The sequence below is a fragment of the Amblyomma americanum genome, chromosome 1, assembly GCF_052857255.1.
Source record: "Amblyomma americanum isolate KBUSLIRL-KWMA chromosome 1, ASM5285725v1, whole genome shotgun sequence".
NCBI classification, from domain to species: domain Eukaryota; kingdom Metazoa; phylum Arthropoda; class Arachnida; order Ixodida; family Ixodidae; genus Amblyomma; species Amblyomma americanum.
This window is the reverse complement of record NC_135497.1, coordinates 398,206,819-398,220,617: the sequence shown is the minus strand read 5'-3', so window position 1 is coordinate 398,220,617 and position 13,799 is coordinate 398,206,819. Positions and strand designations below refer to the sequence as shown.

Sequence of the window (13,799 nt, the reverse complement as noted above, 5' to 3'; positions counted from 1 at the left end):
AAATGTAGGGTACCAACACGCGATGCTGTTCTCTCCACGCAATCGAAACTCGACCTTTACGATACATCCTGCTGGTAGAAGGCAGCGAATGCGAGCAATAATTTTAGCGCCGTTGTCGCGTGCATGCCCTCCGGCAGTAGTTGAGTTGGTAGAGAGGAAAGAAAGCAAACAACTGCAACCGCCAGAGCAGAAAGCGAGATAAAACCACCGGCAAATGCTTGATTGTTATTGCAGTAACCCACGCTTTTCGCCGTTCTTTTTGGCAGCTCTTGGCCGGGAATCGGTGCAGTTGCACCAGTGCATCTCATTCTTCAGTGTTCGGTGCAGTGTTGTGGCAGCACACGACACTCCGTACCTAAGCCTTGTTCCGCCAGAACCACTTCTGTCATCGTGAAAATACCGCGTCGCGCAATCTCCCTTCGCACACGACCCTAGCCGAGCGGCTGCTCCGGTGGCGCCCCGACATGTCCCGGTTGACATGTCCAGAGGATAACAGCCCCGCTGACGTCACGCGACCAAACTTGCGTTTCGGTTCGCTATACTTGATCACGCTTAAGCGCTGGTTGCGCGGCTCATGATTCCAGGTCTTTGAAACAAGTGCATAGCCAGCAGGCCGCAGCGTGCAGACGCATGCGCTGCCGGCGACTTGCTGTCGACCTTTAGTACCGGTTGCTGGTGCGGTGCTTCAACACGCACACCTGCGCGAAAAAAAGAAATGGAGTGGGCAACGACAGCTTCTCTTTAAACGCTTGCACTCTCGCGGCAGCAGCCAGACGTTCTAAAAAATAATGGCTGCCGGCTTTGCATTGCTCGACACGGAATATTGCGCGAAAGCACGGTGTTCAGCCGACGGACACCACCGCCACGTACTTCAAAGCGGCGTTGAAGTGTCTACTGACCCAGGGAGCCATTTATGCGTCTTTCCTGTGTGCTTGCGTGCGTGCTCCGACGGAAGAGCAGGTTTTTAAAAAGTGAAATACAAATGTAGTTGGCGTTTTATGAAGCGGCACATATATGCACGTGGTTCGGGGTTGACAACAGCGCGTGTATTTGTCGAGTGTTTAGCGTGCGCGTTCAGAACGTTATCCTCTAGGTACTAATGCTCAGTGATTCTATTGTTTAGAACAAAGTGCAGCGTGGGAAAATGAAAATTACGACAATGCCCTTTGCGTGGCCCGGGCCGATGACTAGTGTGTAAAAACCACCTCAGTGGTGTCTTACCACAGGGTGACACGACTTTGAGCCGTTTCCGGTGCTTCTTGTTTAGATTCTGGGCATCCGCAGCCGGAAAACACAACGGAAAGATCCCCAGGTGGTCGAAATTATTCCGGATCCCTCCACTACGGCACCTCTTCTTCCTTTCTTCTTTCACTCCCTCCTTTATTCCTTCTCATACGGCGCGGTTCAGGTGTCCAACGATATATGAGACAGATACTGCGCCATTTCCTTTCCCCAAAAACCAATTATTATTATTAAGATTTTTTGCAACGCTTCTGACCAAAAACTTGTAGTGACTGCCCAATTTTATGTAGTCCCTACAGACAAATAGTTACAAAACAACAGAAAAATTGTCGTTGCCCCAACACTACAAAATATATTTTGTCATATTTCTGACACGGTTCTGTTGTTTTTTCCGACTGCGCCGTGTTATTTTCGCCAATGCCGCTTGTATTCAAAGCTCTGACACTAATACGCCTGTCACACAGCGATTTTCAATGGCCATCGAGTCGAGGGTCTTCGAAATTCTGAATCGCCATCGAACTCGAAGGAGTTGTGTCGCTGCTACACGGCAAATCCCAATGGCCATTGAAATGGTTCTCGTGTCTTACGCCAAGCTTGTGTGGCGCCACAATCGCTACTTTGGATTTTGCAGAAATAACAAAAATATTTGATAAATGTATACTAAATGCTGAAATACACGCATACGCGCATGTCGCTTAAAACCCTTTTAATTGCACGTACGCGACGGACAGATGCAGAGACTGCTGTAGCCGAGTACTCTAATACAAGACGAGCTAAAAGCAAACCAGTCCACCTGCGTCATAGCGCTGCTTCGTCAGCCTTAACACCTCGAAAATTGCCTTAATATCTGAAAGACAAGAGCTATTTGTCCCTTGAAACTCTATGCGAGGGTAAGAAGGGGCAAATCGAAGGCGAATACAGCAGCTTAGAACACGATATTGCTTTGAGGGATTAGCGACGAAGCTGTTATCGCTGTGAAGCGGGTGGGCAGGCCGCCGCCATGTTGTCAACGCTAAGTAGGCAAGCAACGCAAAGACCGCAACGCAAAATTAAGGCGCTTCACGCGCTTAAAACCAGTCTGATACAAATTTAAAATAGTGTACAGACTGCTTGCATTAAAGTTTAGGCGAATAATGTTTGTTCATGCTTTTGTACCCCGAATGTGTCGTCTACGAAAGTGCGCTTGGCACCGCTCGAGTCAATGCTAGAAACCTTCGGCAGCGCTCGAAGGCCCTCGAAATCTTGATGGAGTTCCGCGCTGCTCCGTTGACTCCTATTGACTCGATGGCCATTGAAACTGCCCGCGTATCAGCGCTCGATCACCTTTGAGTCGATAGACTATCGGTTCGAGGGCCTTTGAAATGCCCGTGTGACAGGGGTATAACTCTGAATCATTCCATCATTCCCGGCCTATGCTTTACATACAGAAAACTGCCTACCGGCTGTGGTAGAAGCCAGTGCCTCACCGAAAACAGCTATAACAACTTGCCAGCTTGATGAAGTGCAATATTTCAGCAGTTCTGCGGCCCGTGACGCCAAAAACAGTGAAATCTTGTATAGCTTTGGCTGCCATGAAGCGCATTTCGCGCTTGTTTTGTGGCCGCGACAACTTTTCGATCATGACAAAATCTCTGACACTTGAAACAGCGACGCTTGAAATGTATGGGTCGACATTTATATTCAGGTATCGAAATTCAATTGAGTCTGTAAGTGTGCTACAGTTTAAGGTAGGGACTAGATGATCTGTTGAGATTTTTTTGCTGTCCTTACGGATTTTATTCTGTGAATATAAGTGACATCTTGGTCACTAAGCCCTTTCACGAAGTAAAAAAAAATTAGGAGCAATGAATTGGATTGGCGCCGAGGAAATACGATAGCATTCTTCTTTAACTCGCCAGATTACTTCCATTCTTATTCCTCATTAGCCCCCGCAAGCCTCATTTGTGTACATATAGTTCTTCGGAAGGCTCTTGATTGTACACGCAAACGTATACTGCTGTCCGAGAAATTGGTCTTTTTCTGGAAGAGGTTCCTGTTTACTACCCCCCTTTTATCATTTATAGTTGTAAACTCCAGCTGTCGTAATTACGCAAAGCGTTTCACAATGACGATCGCGGCGAGCTCTCATACCCGTACCGGCGCAGCGGTCAAGAGATGCGCCACTGCCCTGGCAGGTGGCTGTTTCAAACACAGCCACCCGCGGGGCTTGTTAGACCCAGGTTGCACATTACGAGCAGTTTGGACAAGAAACAGCTCATGCAAGACTCATTTTTTCACAGATAGCTCTTCCGGAGGCTGCCTATTTTGCACGTAAGGCGTGCTGCTGTCAGAGTCATTTTCATTTTTGCTGAGTCACTCTTAGTCTGGCGTCTCCTTCCTCTGTCCTACAAGTGGAGAGGGGGACGGCTGGAGGGCGACAGGTGGAAAGAGAGAAATCAACCTAAACACCACCCGCCACTGTTGGTAGGTGGAGGCTTATTCACACAGACACCGCCACCGACGTCTGACAGTTTTCGCCTTCGTGGCGAGCCTAATGCTACCGCATTAAAAGGCATAGACACGCTCAACTATAAGTGATAGCCCCATCACCTCTAGGTCTCCGTTTGACGCAACACTCGCATAATTATGCGCACTTTTCAACCAAAACAAAATAAACACTAATGTCAGAGTTCAGATGGAAACAAGATTCACCAATGAAGAGAAATTAATCAACTACCTTGCAAAATGCCTAAAACAAAGCAGAACATAAAACATTAAGCATTAGAAGGAAATCACATCTTCCTGGCATATCTGGTAGAGCGATTGTGACTCAGCTCGTGCGTGACGTCATTAAGTAAACATGTCACGCACGTGACTTTGGTGTGACGTCGTTACCTTGACACGTAACCTTTTTAAGTGTGTTGTCACGTGACGCAATAATTGCTTCGCTTAATTTGGCAAGTTAATTATTAATGACGTCATCAATTTTTATTTCGTTATTTTCACCTTTACAGATTAAGTTGTTTTTTAAATCCCACTGAATAATTTTTTAAATGCTTTACTAATTATCAGTATGACGACATCAATCTTCATCATGATATATAACACAATAAATTTATTCCAATTACCAATAAACTTTTACATACTCAATCATCTGGAGTGAAGTCGTCATGTGTACACAGTGTTGCAAATGGGTCGCAAGCCCCAAGGGTAGCGTTGTCCTGGCGGCCTGGGGCGCAGCTGGAAACATCCGAAGGTCCTGGCAAAGGATGAGTCGACTGCCAACAGAACAACTTGTTTATTCTAGCATCGCAAAAGAGCAGCCGGTCAGGGCGACCACGTTACTCGACGGAAGAAATCGAAGCCTCTCTCTTGGCGTCCGGGGCAGCTGCCTTTATACCCTCGGAGTCGAGGGCAAGAAGGAACGGCTCGGGATGAGGCGCACGAGACGGCGACGCACGGACACGTTGAGACGTGACGTGACGCGTCCGCCGGGCCGGCGCCGGTCAGACCTCCTCGCCTCCCAGTTGGGGAGCTCCTCTCCCTGGCTGCCGCGCTTTGACAAGCGTGGGCACCAACATGCACACACACACACACACGCACACACGAAGACACGTGGCATTGAAACCTGCCTGGACGCGCTTGGCGGGAGGCGTTGCGGCAGCGCTGAACGGGCCAAAATGACCGCCACTTTGAACGAAGCCCCGGCGTCCGTTGCATCCGCGCCGGCTATACCGCGCGTCGTAGGCAAAACGTAACAACAGTTTGCGGACAAGTTTTGCGGGCACAACTGAGCCATGCAATGCTTTCGCATTAATAACGAAAGAGAAATGTCGATTCGTGGTTGCGAAGTGCTTCATTTGTGTCTATGCACGCCATTTGAACCGCTGTACTTCTGCTTTAAACCTACATCAGCTCATTGGAGAAGTATATGCAGGCAACATAACATGTTTTACTCTTAACATCAATGCCTATCATAAATGTGTGACCGGGCTATGCCCAAACAACGTACGGGCTTCGTAACTTAGGATTTTGCAGCGATAGCCACATTACGATAGCACTTCGAGCCTTCATCGTGGCGGTGGCACGTGACGGTGGCGGCGCCGCAACCGCCACGTGGTTGGTAACGTGACCAGCCGCGTGGTGCGGAGCAGCTGCTGCCGCCAAAGGCGTGGCGCGCCGGCGAAACCTAGAGTTCCTGTATATGCTCCCGCAGGAGCATATACAGGAACACTAGCGAAACCAGCGCATCCTCAATTTGTACAATGCCAGCCGCAACGCCGGCTTCGCAATGGAAGCCATCGGTACGCTTCAGTTCACTTAGTTGCCGTAGTGTGGCGCTACCCGGATGGTAGGACTGCTTGCATCATGCTTACTTATAGACCTTCACCCCGCGACGTCACGAAGATGCGGTGGCGCTGATGTCAGCAGCGAGTTTCGCATGGAAGGCAAAACAGGTTCCGCCTGCCTGTGCTAACCGCAGCTACCGGCGGCTACACCATGCTAACGTGAAAAAAAACCAGCGAGAAAAGACGCAAGACCAGAGGAAGACGCACACAGACTGTCGACGGACTTTCAACTGAATTTATTAAGGTTCCACCACATATTTGTAGCCACTACTTGCGCAGGCGCACATACATGCCACATTCAACAAAATCCGGACGTCATTACTAGCCAGATAAAAAATATCAATAAAAAAATAAAAAAAATAAAAAAAATATACAGAGGCAAGGCATCTGCATAGGATCGAGTGTAGCGCCTTTACTGTGCAACGTTTTTTTTGGCCAAGTTCGATTCGTCGCTGCAGAAAGCACTTCAAGACAAGCGTGTTGTAAAAATTTTTCGATATGTGGATGACTTCTTAATCATTTTAAACTTATCATCAACTGACCAGCTAACCTCTGTGGCGGACCAGATTTTAAATGTTTTTAGTGCCTGTTCAAAGAACATGGTCTTCACCAAAGATTTACCCCCTGACAACATCATTAGGTTTCTAGATTTAGAACTCAAATTTTTAGCTGACGAACACGTTTGCTGGAAGTATGCCCCTCGGTCTAAAAGGCGCTTTTGCCTTATGCTTCCGCTCACTCGAAGCTGGTAAAACGTGGCATTGCCAACCTGTGTTTCTCACATGCACTGAGAAAAAGTTGCCCGCATGCAATGCAGCAGAGTCTTGCCTAGCAGGTGGTTCGACTAGAGGCCTCTGGGTTTCATCCTCTTTGCTGTTGACGGTCGCTGAAACCTTGGGCAAGAAAATGAAGAAGCCTGCTGCCAATACCGAGCACCCAACAGAGAGGACAAAGAACTTTGAGGTGATTCCCTACTATCATGGAATTTCGCATGGATTGAAAAAGGTTTCCCAAAAATTTGGAGTGAATTTGGTATTTTCGGCCCCCCTGAAAGCTTTCCAGCCTTTGCGTCCGTATCTACGGCTCCAAGCGAGAACCTGCCTGCAAAACTAAGCACCAAACAAAGTTCACGAAGTGTGCTTTGGGGGTAGTATATTCTATCCCTACTTCTTGTGGGAAAATTTACATTGGGCAGACGGGCTAATGTTTGAAAGAGCGACTCAGGGAACATGGCAGAACGCTGCGCTTAGGTACAGGGAGCAACCTGGCCATACATGTCAAGGAGTGCCAAAATTGCTCAGCTTTGCTGAACAATGCTACCATTATCGGCCACGGGAAGTCCAGGCACGAGCGCGAGCTGTTAGGAGCGTTTTTAATAAAAAAGAACGAGCGTGTTTGTATCAGCGACCCATCTGTCATTCTCACTGACAAAGAATGGAATTTTTTATCTGGCTAGTAATGACGTCCGGACTTTGTTGAATGTGGCATGTATGTGCGCCTGCACAAGTAGCGGCTATAAATATGTGATGGAACCTTAATAAATTCAGTTGAAAGTCCGGTGACAGTCTGTGTGCGTCTTCCTCGGGTCTTGCGTCTTTTCTCGCTGGTTTTCTTCACGCCAACATGTACCAACTCGCCCAACAATCCACGCTTCTGAGCTACACTATGCCTGTGCACTGCAGAAGCAGCATGTATTGACCAGCTGCGTCACTGCTGGGTCCGCGTAGTAGCATAAAAAGAAATTGAAATTAGCCTCGATAGGTTTCTCGCACATAAATACCGCATTAGGAAACTGGCTAACAGGCAATGGGCCACGGTAGTAAAACGTGAAGTCTGGGAGTCGATCAGCACTGCCACTCAATGCACTTAATAGCATGTAGGTTACTGCGTTCATTCACCTGAACATCAGGATAGTAGGCTGATAATTGCGCAAGGAAAAAAAGCACATACGTAGCTGCACACATTTACCAACTTGAGCCGGTCTGCACGGGGTGCCGGCAGGTTCACTCAGCCCCAAGGAATGCGTTCTTTTGTTAATAGCACAGCATATTTTAATGGGGCATTTTGTGGCATTTGATATTTACTTGCAACTGTTTCTTGATATGACCAACGGAATTATTTGATTCGAGTTGAAAGAAGTCAGGTAAGTCGTGCCAACTTTGCGCGGTCGCGTTGGCGTGCTTAGAATAGTGTACCTTAAGTGTGCTAAACGTCATGTCATATGTAACGAAACTTAGTTTATGGTTTATCGGGGTTTAACGTTCAAAGCGACTCACGCTATGAGGGACGGCGTAGTGACGGGCTCCGGAAATTTCGACCACCTGTTGTTCTTTCACGTGCACTGACATTGCACAGTACACGGGTATCTAGAATTTCGCCTCCATCGAAATTCAACCGCCGCGGCCGGGATTGAACACGCGTATTTCGGGCCACCAGCCGAGCGCCGTAACCACTCAGCCACCGCGGCGGCGGAACTAACTAAACTTGGTGCAAATATGAAATTGCTACGCTAGTTTCAGTAATGCCTTTTATTTTTAGCTATACCTGGTGCAGTTCTGGGTAATTTTTAATTTACGCCCTCGTCAAGTCACGCCAAGGTCTTAGATAATTGAATAGAAAGTGCGCAAATTTTGTTATGCCAGCATGTGCACAAAGCCCAATTCTGTATGATGAGTGATGACGCGATAACTTTTTTTTGACGATCAGTACTTATGCATGCATAGTTGCATGAAAACGTTTCTTACAAAAATAACTAACATGGTACTGCACGTGTAGGAAAAAAATCGAGAGATTTATTACGCTCCTCAACGTCTCATGAATAGTTTTAGACAAATAGAATCATTTTATTTTCATGCGTTACGGAATTACGAAGGTGTAAGTTATGCCAGTCAAAGAAAATGCGAGAGGACAGAAAACTAACCTTTAAGTTTATTCCCTCGTTTATGGCCTCTTCGCTTTTGTTTTGGTCAAAGAAATACGGCACTAAAATCAATGAAATTACCTCAAAATTTTCGACGACCACACATCTAAAAAGCGTGATTTAGAAATTTGTACTGAATATTTTGCTATAATTTTTCGTCACGCGAAACAAGACTCCAGGGCTAGGAAAGAAAATAATTCCAGAAAGAAAAAATAAATTCAGCAAATCGACCAGTTTCACAAGCGGACAAGTCGGCCCTGCTGGTGCGTAATCATGCGGCTAAAAACAGCGCTTAAGCGAGACAGAGGAGATCGGGGACACGACGCTGTCCCCACTTTTCGCACAGCGCGACACGTATGCCGATGAGCGCACGTCTGCTCCGACGAAGCAACGCCAGAACTTCCCCTCACTACTGTGCCGAAGTAAAATGATTCCGGCTAGTCATCATCATCCTAGTAGAGTTCCTCCATGGCGCCCGATGCGGACGCATGTGCGCGCTGCTCCCAGCCCATTCGTGGTAGGCAGCAGTTTTTGCCGTGCGCGTCTTGCAGTCAGCGTTTTCACTGCAAATGCATCAACATACAGGTCGAGGAATACAACCTCCTCATGGAATCCGGTGCCAGCAAGTACAAATGTGTTCATTGCGTGAAGCGGCGTGATCCTTCGGCGGCAGAGCTTATCGGCGGAGCCGGCGACAAAGAAACGCCCCCCGAAGTGCAGCGCTCTTCCCTGGATTTTCAAGACTCAGATTCCATCAGTGCTTCCCCGAGTGTTGTTTTAATGCTACAAGAAATGGCTAGTCGAATGGATGCGTTAACTGATGAGGTGCGACAGCTCCGTGCGGAAAACGCGCTCCTGCGTGAGGCTTTGAATGGCCTGAGTGCGTCTGTTCGTACCGTCAGCCAGAGTGAGTGCTCGCATTTTGACTGCTCGGAATCTCCCAGCTACGCTTCAGCCGTGGCGGCAAATCCGCCTGCTGGAATGTCGGCCCCTCCATCGAAGCATCCTGCTCAGGACCAGAGTACTCATCTGCAACGCCCGTCGAAAGCGGTGAGCCAACCACCTCGGCCTCGAGCAACGTTTGGCACAGCTAAGCAGTCCATGCTTAAAGTAGCGCCCAGACTACCGGCGAAGAAAAGCTTATTTGTTTCTCGTCTGGACCCGACAACAACGGCGTCGGACATACAGGAACTTTTGGCGGACACAGTAGGTGACAAGGTTGTTACTTGCACAAAACTGAAAACTAAGTACGATATATATTGCTCCTTTCACGTTTCTATGGATGAGCATTTATTTGAACTTGTGAGCAAACCGGAAGTGTGGCCTGATGGTTGCGTATTTCGCCCTTTTTATGGAAAGCTGAGGTCTTCACGGCGCTTTGATGACACTAATGGTGCTCTAACTACATCCGAAAATGGCTCAGGAAATTAAGCTGTATTACCAAAACACGAGAGGGCTGCGAACTAAAAGGGAAGCTCTCTTCGCGAATGCATACGAATGTGAGTACGACATTATGTGCCTGACGGAAACGTGGCTAAACTCATCATGTCCAAGTGTGTGTTATTTCTCAGATGAATACTGTTTTCAGGGCCGATAGGGTGTTCTCTGACAAGATTAAATACGGGGGCGGAGTTCTGATAGCCTGCCGTTCTGTGCTAAATGCATTTAGGAGACCAGACCTAGAGACATACGAAGAATGTGTGTGGTTAGAAATTCCAACGTGTGACAAATCGCAATATCTAGTCGGCTGTTACTACTTTCCACCAAATTCTGCTCCTAACGTTTTTACCGATTATTTTTTGGATATTAGGGAAAAAATTGATTTTTTGAAGTACAAGGTTCACATCTACGGGGACTTTAATCTTCCTAAGGTCGATTGGTCCACTGGTTTGGTCACTAGTGACTGCACAGCAACTCGAGAAAAAGCCGAATGTTTAATTGATTTTAGTAATTTTCATGGTTTATATCAATTTAATACAATGAAGAACTGTGCTGGAAACATTTTAGACCTAATTTTATCAAATGTGCCTCTTTTTGGCGTGCAAGCGGTGCGCGATCCTCTTGTTCTAGTAGACAAATATCATTGCCCGTTTACCTTGTCGTTCTTCTTGTCGTTTCGTGCAGTGCGTGAGATGGTGCCAGAAAAATTTAGATACGCGTATGGCAATTACCTTAGGCTGTACAATTATCTTCTGGCCTACGACTGGTCAGAACTGCTTGAGACTGAGGATGTAAACACAGGCGTTGAGCTACTTACATCAACTGTACAAGGTATAATGAAAAAATGTATACCTCACCGTAAATAGAAGAAGTGTAGATTTCCATGCTGGTTTTCGCACGATTTGAGACATTACTTGAAGAAAAAACAGAAGTATCACAAACTCTACGTGAAATCAGAAAGTGAATATTGGTACCAAAGATATTCATTGTGCAGAAAAATTGTGAAAAAACTGATGCACGTGATGAAGCCGACTACCACAGACTTCTCGAACAGAACTTTAAAAAGGAACCAAGCAGTTTTGGGGATTTTGTGCGCAAGCAAAGAAATGATAAGGTTAGTGCTGCTGTGATAAAGACGCGCGATGGCATCTGTTTTAAACATCAAGATGTGTGCCAAGCTTTTGCTGATCACTTCAACTCTTGTTTTGTGCGTCATGATAACACAACTGCTGTTATCACTCTTGAAGACAGCGCTGACTGTTTAGCTTATGATATTGTCACCGAGCATGAGGTTCTTTCGGCAATTCAGAAACTTAAGCCAAAACTTTCAACAGGAATTGATGAAATTCCCAGCTTCATAATCAAAGGATGCGCTGACATTTTCGGCCCTGTTTTGGCGCATTTGTTCAACTTATCGTTGCGAACTGGTGTTTTCCCTCGTCATTGGAAGTTGTCAGTAGTTGTTCCTGTATTCAAGTCTGGCGATGCTTGTGATGTAAACTACTTTCGTCCTGTGTAACTAATTTGTTCTTTTGCGAAAGTTTTTGAAATGATTATGTGCGAACGCATGGGCTCATACTTCAAACAGAAGATCTCGATTCTGCAGCACGGTTTTTTGAAAGGTCGCTCTGTGGAAACGAATTTATGCAGCTTTCTTGATTATACTGGGCCACATGTATTTAATCGTGGTCAGGAAGATGCAGTCTACTTTGACATGACTAAAGCTTTCGATATGGTTTCCCATGAGGTACTTCTGATGAAGATGGAAAGATACGGACTTTGCCCCATATACTGCAGGTGGCTCAAAAGCTACCTTGGCAGCCGCCGTAACATGGTGCGATTTTCCGGCTGTGTGTCCAACGAATTTCTGTCATCTTCGGGAGTGCCTCAGGGCTCCAACTTAGGACCGCTGTTGTTTTTAGTGTTTATTAATGATTTGCCGTTACATGTGAAGAACTCGAGAATTTTGCTCTTCGCAGATGATTTCAAATTATTCCGTAATATTGGAGATATTGAGGACTGCCGCCAATTGCAAGCTGACATTAACAACGTTGAGAATTGGTGTTTGATGAATCGCTTAAAACTGAATATTAAGAAGACTTCCGTTCTGTCTCTAACTAGGAAACGCGACACAGTTACGTTTGATTACACACTTTTGGCGGGTGAGATTTCACGCGTGGCTCATGTACGAGACCTTGGTGTTGTTGTTGATTCAAAGCTTGATTTTAGACTGCATGTATATTCAATTGTGTTACGCGCATTGCGGCATATTGGTCTTATCTCTAGATTAACAAAAAAATTTCGACGGCACGAATGTCTACGCACTCTATACTGTGCCCTTGTGAGACCGCGTCTTGAGTTCGCGTCAGTAGCCTGGAATAGCGTATCTGTCGCCTATTGCACGAAAATTGAAAATGTCCAGCGTAAGTTGATACGCATCTATTATGATAGATATATTGGTCGCCGTCGTTTCTACGACTATGATTCTCTCTTGGCAGACCTCAATATGTCTACCCTTGGCGACAGGCGACGCATACGTGACATGCAGTTTCTGCAAAACGTCGTGCGCGGTTACATTAACTGTGGGACCTTACTGATGTCGCTGAATTTTCGTGTGCCGCATGCAAAAGCTGCAAAATGTTTCGACACATTTTATCCCGATTTGCACGCCATCTGTCCAATGACTCGTTTACAAATCTTATATAACAAAACGTTTAATGACATGGACATATTTGCCTAATTGTTGTTTTCGTGCCTGCTTTTAAATCTTTTGAAGTTGTGTTTTTGATGTATCTGACCTAGTGTGCGCTCGTTTAGGCCACTTGGCTGTTGAGGCACACTCAAATAAACATATCTATCTATCTATCATCATCAGCCTGACTACACCCACTGCAGGGCAAAGGCATCTCCCATGTCTCTCCAATTAACCCTATCCTTTGCCAGCTGCATCCACCCTTTGACTGCAAACTTCTTAATCTCATCCGCCCACCTAACCTTCTGCCGCCCCCTGCCACGCTTACTTTCTCTTGGAACCCACTCCGTTACCCTTAAAGGGAGACTGAAGCACTTTTTGCAAGAATTGTGCTTGCGACGGCCCCTTAGAGTTTTTGATGCTGCAAACTCGAATATCGAACTAAAATTGGGTAAAAACAAGCACTAATTGTCGTTTTTAGCAGAAATACGCAGCCGGCGCCTCGGGGCACATCGCGGGTCGCGCCGCCGCCTCTGATTGGCCACGAAGACGTGACATTTCGAGGACCGGCGAAGCTGCCGATATGGCTCCAGTGCTGCGTAGGCTGCGTAGCGTGCTGATTGCAGCTCTTCGCGGTGTTGTAAAAGCGATTATAGGACACTTTTGACACTCACGTGAACATCGGTGCTTCACTGTATGTGTTCGTACCAGTTGCGCACACAAACAACGCAGCATCTCCGTGGCGGGGAGCAAAGAGCAGCCGGGAACGTCTACCGGCGTTGGAAACTTGCTCTGGTACGTAGTACGTCATTTTTCGAAGTTGCATGTCGTTATTGGCAGAAGCTTGACGACTGTCCGATAACTTTCTCGCGATAAACCACTTCGCACAATGCCTTTCGGACTTTGAGGAAGAATCGGAAGGTCGTGACAGTGCGCCTGTAGCCCACAGAAACGACAAGACCGGAATGTGTTTGCTTTCGCTTGCCCTACGATGTGTTCTTGATCGTGCCGTGGCATGGTGTGTGAAAAGACCCGCGACCACATTTTGCTTGCCTGGCAATAACACAACGTACAAAGCGTTGCATGGAGTAGAAATTATGTTGCTGCACAATTAATTGATTGTGCGTGATCTGAGTGCGTTCGCCTGCTGCGATGTGATTCGCAATATTGATTTGGT

General features: G+C 46.7%; 1 protein-coding gene across 1 annotated transcript in view; it reads left to right on the top strand.

Annotated features, from left to right (window-relative positions):
- LOC144102137 (anaphase-promoting complex subunit 10-like) overlaps window positions 1-13,799 on the top strand; it is a 66,680-nt gene that overhangs the window by 6,513 nt on the left and 46,368 nt on the right. The window lies entirely within an intron of this gene.